Source organism: Lissotriton helveticus, chromosome 6, assembly GCF_964261635.1.
Source record: "Lissotriton helveticus chromosome 6, aLisHel1.1, whole genome shotgun sequence".
Classification (NCBI taxonomy): Eukaryota; Metazoa; Chordata; class Amphibia; order Caudata; family Salamandridae; genus Lissotriton; species Lissotriton helveticus.
Genome location: NC_136067.1, coordinates 1,057,096,805 through 1,057,114,835, shown reverse-complemented (window position 1 = coordinate 1,057,114,835; position 18,031 = coordinate 1,057,096,805). Strand labels below are relative to the sequence as shown.

General features: G+C 42.9%; 1 protein-coding gene across 2 annotated transcripts in view; it reads right to left on the bottom strand.

Annotated features, from left to right (window-relative positions):
• The window catches only part of KMO (kynurenine 3-monooxygenase), a 514,165-nt gene that overhangs the window by 12,692 nt on the left and 483,442 nt on the right, over positions 1-18,031 (bottom strand). The gene's annotated exons all lie outside the window — the stretch shown is intronic.

Here is an 18,031-nt window from a genome sequence, read left to right as displayed (position 1 = left end):
CAGGAGGTGGAAGGGTGTCTACCGGAAAGAGACCCCAGTTCACCAAAACGTCTGGCAGATGATATCGTCACTAGAAATAAACGTTTTTAATGTTAGACTCCTAACATCTACTGGATCTAGACGCTCAAAAGCCAGGTCCTGTAGTGCCTCTCATAACAGCAAAATATTCCAAGGAGGGAGAACTGAAGCAATGATATAGCAAATGTTATTAACACTCTTAAACTATACACTGCACCAAACCCTGTATAATAATATATATCCTGTTTTATGCCTTCACTGTCCAGTTGTGGAAGGCCTCCCTAGCTCATCCAGTGCACACCTGATAGCCCTGAAAGCTGCCCAGTGAATCAACAATGTAGGTGCTTTAAGCCCCAGATGAAAACCATCAGGCAAAAAAGAAAGAATGAGATCAAACCCACTGTCTAAGGGTGAAATTGATTAAAAGAAGAAAATGGTTGACAATCGCACTCCTGGTTATACACTGTTTTTCCATTTATCTTTTAATGGGTGCTGATGGGTATCGTCTCCTGAACACGAGACATGGAATAAGTAGAACTACTAATGCTGCCTTTTCCTCCCTCAATGGAAAAACATCTCCAGTCTGTACTCTCTTTATTAAAATTTAAAAAATGAAACCATTAATCCATGGCAATTTTCATTTCAATTTATTTGTCTTTATAGAGTTCTTTGAAGCAAATGTAATCATCGCGTTCGGTAAAACCCGCTATGCGTTCACTAGCGTGTTTACCGAATGTGATGTTTAAGAACTAATATCTACAAATCAGCCCTTGATGAAGGGCCCAGCCCGAAATGCATTGGGCTTATCATTAAAAGTATCTCCCGACGATGGAATGTTAGAATGACGTAAAGTGAAAACCACATTGCATATGCTTCGGATAACTCTATAAAGACAAATAAATTGAAATTAAAATTGCCATGAAATTTTAATCAACAGAGTGCAGCCTGGGGATGTTTTTGCCATTGAGGAAAACACAGCATTAATAGTAAAATTAATTAGAGACACACCACATGTTGAAATATCTCCAAAGTTTGGCATAAGACTTAAATGCAGATGTCCTTCTAGAAGCCTGCACTGAAGAAGCCAGAGAATCAGACAGTTCCAAACTCCTCAACCCTAACTGTTCAACCTCCAGTCAACTAGACTGAGCCTTGAGAGAGCCTTCTGATCCAAAATTGGAACATCTAGGGGGGATCGGTTTGTAAAGAACACTAGTTCCTGAGAGACCCTCATCGATATCAGGAGGGGAAATTAGCAGGAACAGGATCACACTGGAGCAATAAATATCACTGTGGTCATCCTTCTTATCACTGTGATCAAACACCTAAAAATTCAGTGAAAAGGAAAAAGAGCATAAATAATACACTTGGGCCATGGTCCTTCCCCCTTGCCCAAATTTCTCCACCTGAGAAGTGAGTGGAGAGGCAAACAGAAATACTACTGGCTGACCCTTCTACGGGCATAGTTGATCAAACACCTGTAATGGAAGAGAATGTTAGAATGTCCCTGCTGAGACTGTCCACGTATGACATTGTTCAGCATTGTGTCCATCGATTGTTCTTTTTGCATTTGAGACTGTCCACAATGGCATGGCAGATTCTATGAATGTGGATTTGTGAGACAGAAATCACATTCAGTTCTGCCCAAGCAAAAATTTGGCTTGAAATTCTAGAGAGAGTGGCCAATCTTTCTCTCACCTTGTTTGTTGATCTATGACTTTGCAGTCATATTCTCCATTCTGATCAATGCGATCTTTCTCTTCAGCAAGTGAAAGAAATGCATAAGCATCACAAGAATGACTTTCAATTCCTTGGAATCAGAGACCAAACACACTGAACCTGCCGGTACTCCAACCAAGCCCCCAACCTGTCAGGCTAGAATGCATCTTTATGATTATTGGAGAGGGAGGGGAAGGGGGACCCCTCACAACAGACTCTGTGTATCCATCAAACTCAAGTCATGCCTCATAAAGGTGGACTTCATCTCTAAGCAATGTGCAGCAGTCAGGGAGGATTGAGAGAGAAAACCATGACGTGAGACTGAATCTTAACAACTCTCTCCTCTGGAAGCATTATCAATCCAATGTCCATTTGAAATCTTGTGCGCTTATGAAAAGTCAACCTCGGCATGGCACCAACTGCAACTTTTCCAATTTTATCAAAAACCTATGGATTCTTAGACCTGAGAACACTTGCTGTGTTTGCTGGTCCATCTGACCACTCGATGATGAGTGAACCAGCCAATCATCCAGGTAAGGGTGAAGGAGGATGACTTCCGGATGAAGCGGCGCAGCCAACAGACCCAATAATTGTATTGCACCCCACAACGTCAGGAGGTCTGGCAGTCCCTGACTTTGAAATGTATTATATTGCCACCCAACTTGATTGGTTGTTCAGTGGCTGGCAGCACAAGAAACCCAACTAGTGCTTTGAGCCTGTTTGTGCCATCCTGTACCACCCTTTCCTAAGTGTTGCTGAGAATACAACAACCCTCGAACGGAGATACGCAAGTGTTCAGAGTGATTACTGGCACAGATGTTTGCAGAGGACGGGTATCGAGTACCCTAGTCCCCAGACCCGCCGATCGCTTTGTTAAAACACTTGCAGCATGGAGGCTACAGGAGAGATATAAATATGTGGGTGGAAGCGGAGGTGACGAGGCTGGGGATCTCTTCAAAGACTCCTTGCTGTTGCCATCTGTGGAATTCCAGGAAGAATTTAACTTGCAACAGGGTCACTTCCTCTCACAAAGAGCACTCACTATGGTGATGGTTAGAACAGGGGGTCTCTAGTTGGCAAAGGTAGGTACCACTGTCCAAATAGGGACCCTTGCTTCTAGTCAGGGTAAGGAGGAGACACTCTTTAGATAACCTCTGCTCACCCCCTTGGTAGCTTGGCACAAGCAGTCAGGCTGATCGAAAAGCAATGTGTAAAGTATTTGTACCAGCACTCACAGTAACACAGTGAATTTAATCTAAACTACACAAGACCAAAACAACAAAAATCCAACATACACAGTTCAAGAATATGGTTGCAAAAGAGTTCTTAAGGTAGCGATAAAATAATCCACAGTTCCGTGAAAAGTTCACAGTTGCGTCGCGTTTAGCCAACAGTAGCTTTTAAAAACGTCAAAGTTCCAAAGCAGAAGCTGGTGCGGTGGAAAACAAGCAATGCGTTGCTCCAAAGACCCTGGGGAGGCGATGGTACAACCCCGCTGCAGCAGCAGGCGTGTTGCGACAAATTAGGTCTATATGGGGAGGAAGGCGGACTTGTATGGATTCGGTGCGTAGGTTCCGTAGGAAGTTTTCTCCCGCAAAGGCATGATGCGATGATCTTTGGAGTTGCGACGATCTCCGGGGTGACGATGCGTGGACCAGTGGTGATCTCTCTCTCGCACCTGCTCGATGAGATGGCTTCTGCGATGACACTCACAGCGACGTGATGCGGTCCGCAAGCAAGCGGTGCGGCAATCTCACCCAGCGACGACACTCGCAGCGATGGTAATCTTCCCGCACCGGTCTGGTGCATCCCGCAAACGAAGGATGCGACGGCTCTGGCAGCGGAAACAGGCGCTGCGACGATCTCGGCCTTCGTAGCGGTGGGAATTTCCTCGCACTGTCGGGGATGCGCTCCGCAAGCGAACGATGCGACAAAACCTGCAGAAAGTCTTTAAAAGCTTGGTTTCCAGCTTCCCAACACAGGTACAACTTCCAGAGGCACAACAACTGGGCCACGGACTCCAGGAAGGACAGAACTCTCTCAATAGAGTTCAGGAAAGCTGGGGGTGAAGTTATTTTGTTCCTGGGACTTCATAACAGGGAGCCAGCTCTTCTCAGGCCCTTGGAGATTCCTTCAAGTAAGGGGACACAGCACAAAGCAAAGTCCTTCCCCTCTCCTTGGCAGCAAAGTAACACCAGGTCAGTCCAGCAGAGCAACAGCAGGACAGTCTTCCTTCTTCAGTTTCAGCTTTCTCCTTGGCAGAGGTTCCTTCTTGATTCCAGGATGATCTAATTTTCTGTAGTCAGGGGTCCTGTACTTATACCCCTAAAAGTCTTTGTTCCCTCTGTGCAGGAGGGCTCTGAGCCCGGTCTGAACCAGTTCTGGGTGTTTCATGAGCACTTTGTTTTCCTGGCTTCTCCTTTCCTTTCAGAGTGAGGGGCAGGGTCGTCAGCCACCCAGCAGGAGGTAGAGCCAGCATTGTGGAAGGCAGGCACAGCCCTATTCAGGCCCAGGTGCTATCTCCTCCCACCACTCAAGTTGCAAATGCAGTCATTCAGCCTTGGGGTGACTCAGGCAGCCTCCTGGGGAATCCCCAGCCCCTGTCACTCTCAAACCAGACAGTCAATTCACAAACAGGCCAAGGCACACAGAAAGGTCAGACAAGAGAACAGCAACTTTCTAAAAGTGCTATTCTCAAACACTGGAGTTAAAAACCACCTTTCCTAAGAGATGATACCAGACTTTTATGTCCTATCTTGCCTTAATGGGAAGATATGCTGGCAGCCACTGTAGCCAGCATCCCCCATGATAGCCTATGGAGCAAGATAGCCTTGCAGCAGTGAAAAACGAAAATGGCTGTAATTCACTACCAGAGCATGTTTTACTGCACAAGTACATGCTCTACCTTTGACACCAACAAAAATTAGCAGTGAGTCAGGAAAAACATCAAATCATGTACCCAATGCAAAAGAACAGGGAAGGTTTCAATTGGAACGAGTTCCCATCAGTCCACCATCGAGACCGCCCTTCATCATCTGGGATCTCTACTCCATTACAAGGTAGGGAAACCTCAAAGGACCTGGTGATGTTGGTAACCAAGTCAAGGATATCCCAAACAAAAATGCCACAGATGTGAACAAGGTGTGTCTGGTGAGGAACTGAATAGCAGTGCTAGAAAAATGTGCAAGTGAAAAGAGAGGAAAAGACTCTAAAATTAGGTAGTGGTAGGGGAAAACAACTTTAATATACACCCTCACACTCCTAAAAGAATAAAAAACAGTGGACGACCGTGGCCCTGTCCTAAAAAAGGCTGTTGGCTGAAATCGGGGTATGATTGTTGTGGTCCAAACTGACCTGGTGGAGGAAACGATGGCGGACCCCACAGTGTTGGTTGCCACCATGGCGGAATCGGAGGTTGGTTGTAGTAATGGTTGTGACCCCTCCAATGTCTCCTATTGCTGCCTCTTCCCCTGGCAGTACCCCTGTTGCTGCCTTGATTCGAGGAATCAGAATCAGTTGAAGTGTCATCAGAATTTGACGTGCCATATGTTGATCCTCCTGTGCGACCATTCTTATTGAAAGGCGCAGGTACATAGTTGTCACATGTGTACGGGTATATTTTCTCAGCAGAGAACTTAGCTAAGTCTTTTTTGAATTTTTCGAGTTTGTTGAACAGAATAGAGTCCCTCAGCTCTTTACTGGTTTTATTGCCCTCCTCTTGTCCTTTCCCAAACACTTTTCCTGACAGTGTGGTTCTGATCTGACCCTCTAGGATGACACATGGAGTGTCTGGCACTTGTCATTTCTTTCCTAGAAATGGTTTGTAGTCTACTTAAAAATAACGTAATAATTTAAATTGAGTCACATTGTTACCACTACTGATTGTATTTGTTTGTGGTTTGTGATTTGTACCATCTATCATGTACCCACATATTTTTCTTCTCTCCACGTAGGTTGGGAAGATGAGTAGATTTACATATATCAGGTGATATGGTTTATCTTTCTTTTTAATAGCAGTAGCATTTGGTCCTGATGAAGCAGCAGGAGACCGTTAGGCTCCACGAGACTGCAGAAACATGTCGACCTAGTATTCCAGCTAGTAGTTCCTTGTAAATACTACTATTGCACTGTTTTTTATTCTTTTAGGAGTGTGAGGGTGTATATTAAAGTTGTTTTCCCCTACCACTACCTAATTTTAGAGTCTTTTCCTCTCTTTTCACTTGCACATTTTTCTAGCACTGCTATTCATTTCCTCACCAGACACACCTTGTTCACATCTGTGGCATTTTTGTTTGGGATATCCTTGACTTGGTTACCAACATCACCAGGTCCTTTGAGGTTTCCCTACCTTGTAATGGAGTAGAGATCCCAGATGATGAAGGGCGGTCTCGATGGTGGACTGATGGGAACTCGTTCCAATTGAAACCTTCCCTGTTCTTTTGCATTGGGTACATGATTTGATGTTTTTCCTGACTCACTGCTAATTTTTGTTGGTGTCATTTCAAGTCAGGGGGTTTAGCAGTTAGGGTCTTTAACCTGTCCCCTGGGACCTCATTTTGTGTTTAGTCATGCTCTACCTTTCACAAACACTGCACCCTGCCCAAGGGGATACCTTGGGCCTTCCATAGGGGTGTCCAATGTGTACAGAAAGGGAAGGGTTAGGCCTGGTCAGTGGGGACACTGACCAGGAGGACATGGCAGTTCACAGACTGCACACAGGCACTGCGGTTGCAGGCCTGAGACACCATTTTAGGGCTACTCATGTGGGTGGCACAATCAGTGCTGCAGGCCCACTAGTAGCATTTGTCATCACCAGCCTAGGCACACCCAGTGCACTTTACTAGGGACTTCTTGGTGATACAAATATGCCAATCATGTACAGCAGCATGGCGGTGTCTCGAGGAAGGGTCAGCCTGTTCTGTAGTGCCCCACCACTCAACGCCACATGAAATAGATAATTCCTAAAAAACGCACATGAAGCAGCCACTGCTGTGCACCTGCTGGATTGATAAGTCTGGGAAACAAACTAAACAGGATGAGTGAGGTGGAGAGGGTGATTTTATTTGGAAAGGGCATGGTGAATGGTGTCTGATTTTATTTGAAAGGCGCATGGTGATTGGTGTCTGTAGACGCAGGACAGCCTCACAAGGTAAGCGAGTGAGGGACGAGAAGGTAATGGGTCTGAACATTTTGATTATATTCTCATTTAAAAAATGAAATGAAGTAAAAATGGTAACTATACATAGGAAGACTTGTGGGAAATCTGCTCATGGGATTCTCCTCTGGCAGAGAACTGATTCAAAATGTGGACACAAATCAGCAGTCTCCACCTACCTCAAAATCAAGCCAGATTTGTGCAATGTTAAAATACATTTGCAATGTTCTCTTAAATACCTCCTTTTAACGTATAATAACTAGGGTTATGCAAATATCTAATATTTCACTAAAGAAATGTGGGGTAACAAATTGCTTGCGGTCAAGCTTCGCAGCATTCCTGATAGTGAAAAGAATTATTACACTTTTAAGCTTATGTTTAAATTACCCTTCAAGATTAGAGAGAAGGTAACTTAATAGATCTTAAAGGTAAACCTATCGAAAACATGGAAAAAAGGCATTTTTTTCTAAAGTATTTGTGCATCTACAAGGCGATATTTAGCCTTGATAGACTTCACCCAGTTATGCAAACATCTTAGAACTAAAAGCCCTTGAAGAAAGTGTGAGCTAGTACTCTCTAACTGTGCAAAATAGTATGTCTAGACCAGCTGTTCTCACAGTGGACATAATCAAAGTTGGAAAGGTTCTGAGAAATAAAAACATTTCTCCTTTTAAAAACCTTCCTCAAAGAGGCTTTACTCTTTTGTGCAAAGTCTTGTTTGCGATTGTTGCCTGGGAACGCTGAAGTCCTACCCATGGAATGCCCCGTTGGTACAAAGTAATACAAAGTAGCGTCCAGTGCTGCTCTGTGTTACTTTTGGGCAACTTTCCAGTGACTGCAAGTTGTGCGCTACAAAGCATTTGCCAAACAATATTTTTCACTGATTTGCTTCACTTTTGGGGCACAAACTAGTGCAAAATGTCAGCATACCTTCCCTTTCCCTATGGCCTGGAATTTATCAGGTGGGATAAATAGCACCTATGTTTCTCTCTAAATTTAGGGAATCACATGAAGTTTTTGCTGCTTACAAGATCAAAAATCTGTCAGCCAAAAATGTAATGGGAAGGGCCAATATTGCACTTTGCAATTTCGTGCACCTCATCATTTAGATCTTTGCGCAATAATGGCTTTGAGTAGGCGTAAGAATTTTCCAAGCCGTTCGTTATGAAGTTTTAAGTACTTCTGTCTCTGCAGTTTGGGCTTGACTGTTCCCATGAGGAACAGGGTCAAGACTAATTTACATATGGCTAGGTCCAAACTGGGGTGATGTGGTGAGCAAAATAATGATGGGTTAAACCGTGGTCTTTGTGACTGGGGTTGAATGTTTGCATTGTTCAGCATTCCATCTATCAATTGTTCCTTTTGCTTTTGTCACTGGATTCAAGCTAGTCTGGCTGATGAGGGGTGATGCTAGGTGATAAACAGAACAGCAGATATGACAAGCTATACTGTGAAAGAAAGCAGAACCTGGAGAAGAGGTGTACTGAAAGGAAAGTGACAGCAAAGAAGCAGAAAGATAACTTGCAGCAAATGAGTACAGAGAACCTTTGAGAATCCATTAAAAACTGCATGGATTTTGAAAATCTCTTCCTTGCCTAGCTTCTCCAACTTTCGCTGACTCTTTCTTTGATCTTTTTTCTTCTCTATCATACATTTGCCCCAGATTTGCTTTTACCGATTGTGGATAGCTTTAGCATAAAGAGAGGCAAAGGCCTTTAGAGGGAAAAGTACATTGAGGATATGCTGTAAATTGCATAAGACAGAGCCATATATGCAGAAATCCTCCTCAAGTGACTGTAATACTCAAAAGCTTTGTATGCCAACTGATAAGGATTAAAAGAACCACAGCTGAATAGAGTCACAATTCAGAAGAGTGGAACAAGGAAGCAACCCAGAAGCAGTTGCAGGAAAGTAAATTGTCCAGGATATCGATCTGAAGGCCAAGGTTAGTGGGTGAAGGAGCAAGGTGAGAGAAAAAATCAGGATAGTGATATACAAGAGCACACACAAAAGTCAAGGGCTAAAACAAAGCGTATGTGGATAGGAAATACAGTTCAATCATTATTATTAGTAGGTTTACAGGAGACAGAGGTATCACTCAGGATATTCAAAGATTTGTTTAGTAAATGAATGGTAAACAGAATATTCGATCTGAGCAACAAAACACAAAAGTGTCACTCTGACTTAAAAGTTGTAAATAAATATATCACAAATAAGGAAGGACTCCAAACAAAAAGCAAACAAAAATCATCTACTTCAGAGAGACAAGCGTGCCTTTGTAATAAAAAGAAAATGAGCAAAACTTGTGTACATATGAAGAAATTACTATCACCTCTACAAAAAAGAAGAAAATAGTGGTCTCCTTCCAACTAAAAATAATATTTCTTGCTGCTAAGACAAACTTAATTGACTGATTGACTGAGAAGACCCACTATGATCTTTTGAGGAATAGAAGATGCTCAAACACATAAGGAGCCCAAACAGGACAGAACGTCAACTCATTAAGGGGGCAAAGAGATAAAAATAACAAACAAGAGAGAAAACAAATACTGTTCTGCTTACATATTTTGCAAGCACTGTAAGGAAATTATCTTATGTAGGTTTTGAATCACTAATTGAAGTAGTAAACAGAAGTTCTCCCATGCATTCACATGCAATAAGCAGAGACAGAAATATATGGGCAAACCAAAGTTTGTCACTTGTGAGTGAACCAGGGGTGAGAGCAGAAACAGAAGAACATTTCCAATTAAAATGAACCATTCATAGAATAAAACAATTTGAATCAGTAATAAGTAAACCGGTGGAGATTCAACCTCCTGTTGAAGTAAAGAAAACCAGGAAAATATCTAGAAAAAGTTGAAAGGGAAAAAACCTTATCAGTGAAGGGACAGCAAAGAGATGAACTATGAACTAAATAAGCAGGAAAACTGAAAAATAAGATAAGAAACCCTAAGGCATGATGATTGTGTGGCAGAGACTGAAAATAAGTTTATCTTGTCATGAAAAAAGCTAATCAAGGTAAATTGAGAAGAATTATTGTCAATTTCGCCTATTACTCAACCAGCTTTTCACCATAAAAAAATGGAAAATAGCTATGAGCTGATAGCTGCTAATCCTGATTGGACCGGTTATATGCACCAATGCTGATAAAAAAGATTTGGACTGAGGTCTGCTTTTGAGCCGTTTTAAAATATATGATGTCTAGTCTATATTCATTATAAATTATGTCCATATTGGATGCAACATGTCAAAAAGAAAAGACATAGGTATCTTCAGCACGAAAAGTATGCAAACAGATGGGGTTGGGGTGGACTCTGAAGCCGCTCTAGGTCAGAAAATAGAGATAGCTTTAAAGATCATTTTTAAATATTTCAAGCTCAGACTAACAATAGCACCGTACTAACTGAATACCAAACACAATCAAAAGAATGATAAAGATAAAATGAAGTTAATTAAGATTAAGAAGTAAAGAATATGGCCAATAAAACCAAGACAATATGATGAAATGGGCTAAACTCACAGTACTTAAGATATCAAAAGAATTATGCAAACATCATTATTATTCATGATTCCTACTTTTTTCAAATAGATACAGGACAGGTATTTAGTATTCTGTGGGAAAGCCATGTAGCCTTTATGCTAGATGAAATTAAAGCAAGAGCAATTGCAATATTGATAAGAAGTTCACCTGGATTTATGATCCTTATGGATTTATGATATCACAAGGATCAGCAGGGCAGGTGGATCAAATGCTCAGTCATGAACAAAGGAAAATGAATCGTAAGGTGACAGACTTTTTGCCCAAATTTTAGATGACAATATTATTTATAAATAATCGATGAAGGGACTGGTACAAGTCGTGAGACACTATGCAACTTTAATTTGGAACTACTTAAAAATGGGAAAGCAAGACAGGTTATTTATCTCAGAACAAGAAACAAAAGCAGATCTGTCTCACATACTCTCTGAGTTAATCATCAATGTGTTCTTTAAGAAATAAAACATTGATAGAATCAACTTTTTTCAACCAGACATTGATGCTTTTCTGTACTGATCATTTTCCCGAGAGTAAATGAAGAACTTGGATGTGGATAAACACAAAGTATGTGTTGAATAATGCAATAATAATGCAAGTCTGGTAATAAGCATAGAAAGACTTCATAAAAACAAATGTAAAAAGAAAAATACCTTTAAACAACAGATCTATTTTAGGTTCAAGTGATATATAGACATGCATAATAATTCTTCTACTATATGATGTAAGGGACACCCTGAGTGTCTTAATTAAAGGATAAGCGCGTGTGTATTGGACTAGAAGTAAATAACATCATCAACAAAAGGATTATAATAATAATAATAATAATAATAATAATATTAATAATAATAATAAATAGAGAAACTCTAAAGGATATACAACAACCCTAACAGGGAGAGAAAATGTTGGACTCTTTCAAAGTATTTTTATTCAACAAAAATACAGGAGAAAGGACCACAATATCATTGAATATGGGAGTTTAGCTTACTTATAAAACTTCAAGTATTCAGTGCTTGAGATTGAACAAATCCTCAATGACCTTGCTACATCTGTGTAGGAATTTATTTTAATAAAAATCTAGCCAAGCATAAGCATCTATTTCTGCAACATCATTTAGAATACATTGCTATCCCACTCCTATATTGTGGGTGGTTCTCCAACTTGCCAATGAACATCTGTCTGTGTTCTACCTGCAGTTGAATAGAACAAAATAACATTCTTATACTGGGTTTTACCCAAACTCGAGTCCCAACAAGATCCAATGAATGTCAACTTTAGCATCTTATCCTGTTTAATTACCATTTCTAGTGTTGTATTACTGAATACACAAAATTCCAATCCAAGATTAATCAATATCTGGCCAATTCAAAACCATTTACCCAAGCAAGTTATTTTTGCATCTTCAAATGTAGAAAAAGCATCTAATATTGAATTTGTCAGTTTGTACGCTGAACTGGAGTTAAGTATATAGCAGGTACATTGCATAGTACTATTTTCACTATGCATTTGTTAGCGGGGAACCAGTGCTGTATAATGCTGAGTTATTCCACTTTGTCTCTCTGCAAATTACTTTAGCTTCATCTTGCCAGTTCTTCATGAATGAACTATTATCCAATTAATACATTTCTACTGCAATTATTTAGGCCAGCATGGAGACAAAACCCATTGACACAGTAGCTTTCAACCACAGCTTCATTTTTCTCTTCCTTAGGATGGCCCACTAAATTATATTAGGATCAAAACGTAGGAGACATAGGAGCGTCATGTTTTTGATGGACTTAACCAATTCTCCTTTAAGTGGACTTCACCATTATATAATAAAACTTGTATCACTGAAAAAACATATTTGCAAGCCAAATCAAATTATGATACATATACAGGAATTCATCTATCACATCGGCGTGACTACAATTGAGCACTGAGGTCCTGTCTCTCACACTTTATATAAAGGTGTATAATTTGAAGAATGAAACAGCATACTTAAAGAATTAATGTTTTTGTGAGGTATAGTTTGCTCTTTACAAAGATTGCCGTGCTGTTCCTAGAGGAGGAGGTGGGAATGGTACAGTCTGTGATGCGGATGATTAAGGCAGGGTGACGGAAAGGTAACCCTGGGAATCCATTTTGTTGGATTTAATGCCCTAGTTTGCTCTGCCAAATATAAATCAGGTAAGTGTGAGCATGTTCTACTTATACAGGATAATTATGCATGTTATTTCTAGTGGTATAAATAATTGAAGTTGCCTAATGAATTATTTAGTAAGATAAACTGACTACATAATGGCATTTCAAATGAGCTTAGGTGGCCCGTTTTCTATATTTTGTTTTCACTAACCAATGTTCATTACTCTAGTAGTGGGTTTTCCAAGCCTGTACATCAATACTAATCAGATTCCATGACTAATCCTAACGTCTGTTAAAGCAAACTCTCCTATCATTAACAATATATATCTTCATGACCCAGCCACCCTAGCTTCTTGAAAGCCAACTGCCATCTACATGGTCCCTGGGCCACAGCTCTAACACAGATACAAACTAAACAGATAAAGTGTAGATGACAATCTATTAGTCACACATCACATTAGCACACAAACAGAATTGAAACACAATATATGCAAGCAACTTCACTTAAGGGGAAGATCCATCATGGACATCTTCTATATATTGATTGTTATGTTTACTCCACCTCCCTGCCTGTGTGTAAGCAAAGTCCTTTGTGCTGTTATTAGAAAATAGGCCTGGGAAGAGTTCGCCGAGTTCCACATAAGTGAGCAAACAACTCTTTGGCGCTATGTGGAGTTCCGCGAGCGGTGGAGTGCGTTACGTTGTACTGGTCACACTGATTTTTAGAGCTGTGTGTTTGTCCCATGCTGTAACATCAGCACGAACAGAACCACACGCAAAATAATAGGACACTGCTTCTTGTTGCCGCTTGAGTAGATATTCTACTTGAATGACAACTTCCTCAATGCGAAAGGAAGGTTTCTCAACACGAGCATAGTGACCATCGGGGACCACCCACATTGAGAATCTTACCAGGATGTGGTCTAGAGTAAGATTTTCCTCGCTCACGCTCACCAACTTAACGCTGATGAGAGTGAGCACGAAAAAATAATCCACTCTGCTGAGTTTTTAGGAACTCTGCGCACTACACAGAGTGGAAAAAACTCTGCAAACTCTGCGAGCGGTATGGAATGCTGTTTTATTGAAGAAAAAGGTAGTAGAGTCGCAGTGGACCATAATGTTTTTTTCCTGTTTTAACTTGTGGAAATCGCAGAAATTACTGTTAGCATAAGCTGAAGCCATTTTGTTTGTGGCAGCCATTTTAGTTAACCACATGCTCGCCATGTGCTTCTCCCTCTTCACTGTTGCCTGCCCCTGTATTCTGCTTGAGTCATCAGTTACAGTTAACTCCTTCAGCACTGAGCCAGAGCAATGTATGATCAAAAAGGTCTGTAGCTGCCAGAATGCATATGTCTAAGTATATAACTGTCAGGCTATTCCAACTAATGTAAGGGTTTTTGTTACTCCTCCCACTCTGTTGACTAAGTAGTTTTCAGTTGTTCACATATGTAAAATAGCTATTCATGTATATACTTGTACTGCCTCTTTTTAAACCTCCATGCCTACACAGCAACTATCACAGTATAAAAAGCCCATGGTTTCTGTACTCCTTGGACTACCTCATACAGTGGCCTGAGGGAACTGTAATGACGTAGTCTCCCTCATGAGAGGGTAATAAATCTATTTCCTTGATACTGCAGCTTCTGTGCCAATTTTTTCTTTGTTGGTTTAAGGACTGGTGCATCAGTGAGCCCCTAAAAAAGCTTTTTTCCCACAAATTGGTGTCCGAACGTGGAGCTCATCAGAGACGCCCCCATCCGAGAGTGAGGTTGTGACGGAAAGCAGCAATTCACTGAGGAAGGTACCCGGCATGAGGAGACCATTTGTCTTTGCAGACCTACGTGTTTCTCCGGTTTTTTCGATCTGACCCTCTAGGTGATGGCCGGTCCCGACTGGGATATTCTTCGGCGTGAGTATTTAAAAAATGACCGTTAGGTCACTCGGACTTGGCAGTTGGAAGCTGGAGACTTTTGTTGGTAAGGTCGCCATGCGACACTCTTGATTTAGAATACCTTGGCCAAGATTTTGGTTTGTTTGTTTGTTTGCTGCAGCAAATAAAGGCAGGTAATGTGGAGTTTTTTCTCTACTTTTGGATAATTCTTAGGATAAATAGGTTTTTGATTTTAATATTACATTGTAGTGTAATATTTTGAGCATGCCTGCTCCTAGCACACTTCGTAGAATGTGTTGCTGTTTTTGTTGTACCAATATGGATTTAGAAAGTACTCAGCGGACTCCCCTAGAGGGGATACCTAAATAGGTTTATGTACATTAAATATGGTATTTCCTCCACAATGTATAGTACAATGTGGAAAAAATACTCTAAGGAGGATCCTGATCTACGCACTTGTTAAAATTTGTAAATGTGATATGGAGCGCTTTTGAGTGTTCCGTCAGCTCAATTGGTAATTTGGTGTATTTTGGAAAAAGTCTGGGGCTAGAGCCTGTCTTTTTGAACATGGCATAGTCTTTCGGCTGTCTACTTGTCTTGGTGTAATATTTACAAATGGTTTGGTTTGAGTACAGTCTGTGAGCTGTCTCTAGCTTTTGTCTTAAGTGTTGATTTGTGGGTCTATTTGGAGCATCTATGTAGTTTGTGGACTGGACTGATACCGGTGGTAATGCTTGTGAAGCACTTGTTTGAGTGAGTAGTGACTGTGTTTTTTGTGTAAGAATGGCCTGACTTAGCAAGCAATGTTGTGTGTTCTGAGTGTGTGGCCCCCTTCTTGAAAATGGCTGGAATTAGCTCAATTTGGTTTGTTGTCGCCATTGTGTTCTGCAGATGTCATTTAAGAATTACACTTTAAAATTCAAGGAATTAATTATATAAGATATGCTAAGTAGCTGCACGCTACCATTAAAAATAAAGCAGTAACAAAGTATAGATGTGTGAATATTGCCACAATGGTAAAGAAACATTAGAATTAACACTCAATAGGAAAACATAGGCCTCATAGAAAGAAACAAATACAAATGTGTGTGCTTTATACAACTAGGACTCAAAACAAAATGTTACAGCATTATCCTGAGTAATTGGTTGCTGCTACAATAAAAGCGCCTCTCTTATCACATTGCAATATAGATTTTGACTGGCTTGGAATGCCTGGGTTTTAAATAGACTGAACTGTGCTCATTCCCGGCGCTAGAAGAAAGAGCTTTTAAACAGCTGTTCAAAGCTGTCTGTCCGAAGGAAGCTGTCTGTCAGAACAGACGGAGGTAATCAATGGTTTACAAAGTTTTTGAGGACATTAGAATACAGCACAGGGTTTTTCTCCTGAAAAAGCATAGAAGTTGACGCCTGCTGCTTGTGAAACAAAGCTGAGTAAATAACACATGGCCCCCAAGCTACACTCCAACTAGTTAAAATATGTTGTTGGGACGCGCTTGCTGGGGGAATTTTGCACTTACCTGCCGTGAGGGCAACGGCGCGAGTGCCTCTCTTCTTTCCCCAGCCTGGACATTGCCGTGAGGGAAATGGCCAGCCAACCAGTAACATCGACGCCGTGAGGGGAACGGCCACCAACGGGGCAGGAAGTACTCTTCCCAGCATTCCCGGGCAGCACAGTGAGGTGACGACAGCGCCTGTCCAGGATTCCCTTTAATAGCGCCCACACCACGCGGGACGCGCTTGCTGGGGGAATTTTGCACTTACCTGCCGTGAGGGCAACGGCGCTAGTGCCTCTCTTCTTTCCCCAGCCTGGACATTGCCGTGAGGGAAACGGCCAGCGAACCAGTAACATTGATGCCGTGAGGGGAACGGCCACCAATGGGGCAGGAACTACTCTTCCCAGCATTCCGGGGCAGCGCAGTGAGGTGACGACAGCACCTGCCTGGGATTCCCTTTAATAGCGCCCCCGCCCCACGCCACGCGGGACGCTCTTGCTGGGGGAATTTTGCGCTTACCTGCCGTGAGGGCAACGGCGCGAGTGCATCTCTTCTTTCCCCAGCCTGGACATTGCCGTGAGGGAAACGGCCAGCGAACCAGTAACATTGACGCTGTGAGGGGAACGGCCACCAACGGGGCAGGAACTACTCTTCCCAGCATTTCCGGGCAGCGCAGTGAGGTGACGACAGCGCCTGCCCGGGATTCCCTTTAATAGCGCCCCCACCCCACGCCAAGCGGGACGCGCCTGCTGGGGGAATTTTGCACTTACCTGCCGTGAGGGCAACGGCGCGAGTGCCTCTCTTCTTTCCCCAGCCTGGACATTGCCGTGAGGGAAACGGCCAGCGAACCAGTACCATCGACGCAGTGAGGGGAACGGCCACCAACGGGGCAGGAACTACTCTTCCCAGCATTACCGGGCAGCGCAGTGAGGTGATGACAGCGCCTGCCCGGGATTCCCTTTAATAACGCCCCCACCCCACGCCACGTGGGACGCGCTTGCTGGGGGAATTTTGCACTTACCTGCTGTGAGGGCAATGGCGCGAGTGCCTCTCTTATTTCCCCAGCCTGGACATTGCCGTGAGGGAAACGGCCAGCGAACCAGTAACATTGATGCCGTGAGGGGAACGGCCACCAACGGGGCAGGAACTACTCTTCCCAGCATTTCCGGGCAGCGCAGTGAGTTGACGACAGCGCCTGCCCGGGATTCCCTTTAATAGCGCCCACGCCACGCGGGACGCGCTTGCTGAGGGAATTTTGCACTTACCTGCCGTGAGGGCAACGGCGCGAGTGCCTCTCTTCTTTCCCCAGCCTGGACATTGCCGTGATGGAAACGGCCAGCAAACCAGTAACATCGATGCCGTGAGGGGAACGGCCATCAACGGGGCAAGAACTACTCTTCCCAGCATTCCCGGGCAGCGCAGTGAGGAGACGACAGCGCCTGCCTGGGATTCCCTTTAATAGCGCCCCTGCCCCATGCCACACGGGACGAGCGCGGGCGGCGACCGGGCGAAGCCCGGGCAAAGGGCGGGCCGTCTGTGGCCGTCTGGGGCAGGAGGAGGCAGGGCTGGGCCATCCCCCCTTCATTTAGTCATCCAAGGTACTGAGAACTCATTGCCTCCTGTCCCAGATTCTTTTGTTTCTTCAATGGGGAAAAGGAAAACCACAGAGGACGCGAATGAGGCAGTTGGTGGGGTGGCTAAGGGAGGGAAAAAAGACAAAAGGCTGAAGGTTAAGACTAAGAAAAAACATCTGCCTCATGCGGGTAGTAATTGTGTCATGGACCGGATTGATAGTTTGGTGCAAGACTGTGAGGACCTATTGACTCCTGCTCTGAACACAAATTAGATGGTCTCAGAGGGTGGGAGTAATGCGTCTATTATTGTAGGAAAGGCCCAAAAGAGGGGGTAGAGGTCATCCCAGAAATGTTTTTGAGCAAACCTAGTGCAGGGAGCATGATCAAACCTGTGATTTCTGAGGAGGGGGACCTTAACCCAGTTCTAGATCAGCCCCATTTAGCTCCCCTCGTAGCCCCGACAATGTAATCACTTTGCCTTGCAGTAATAGGTTCTCAATATTGGCCCAAACAGAAACCCCC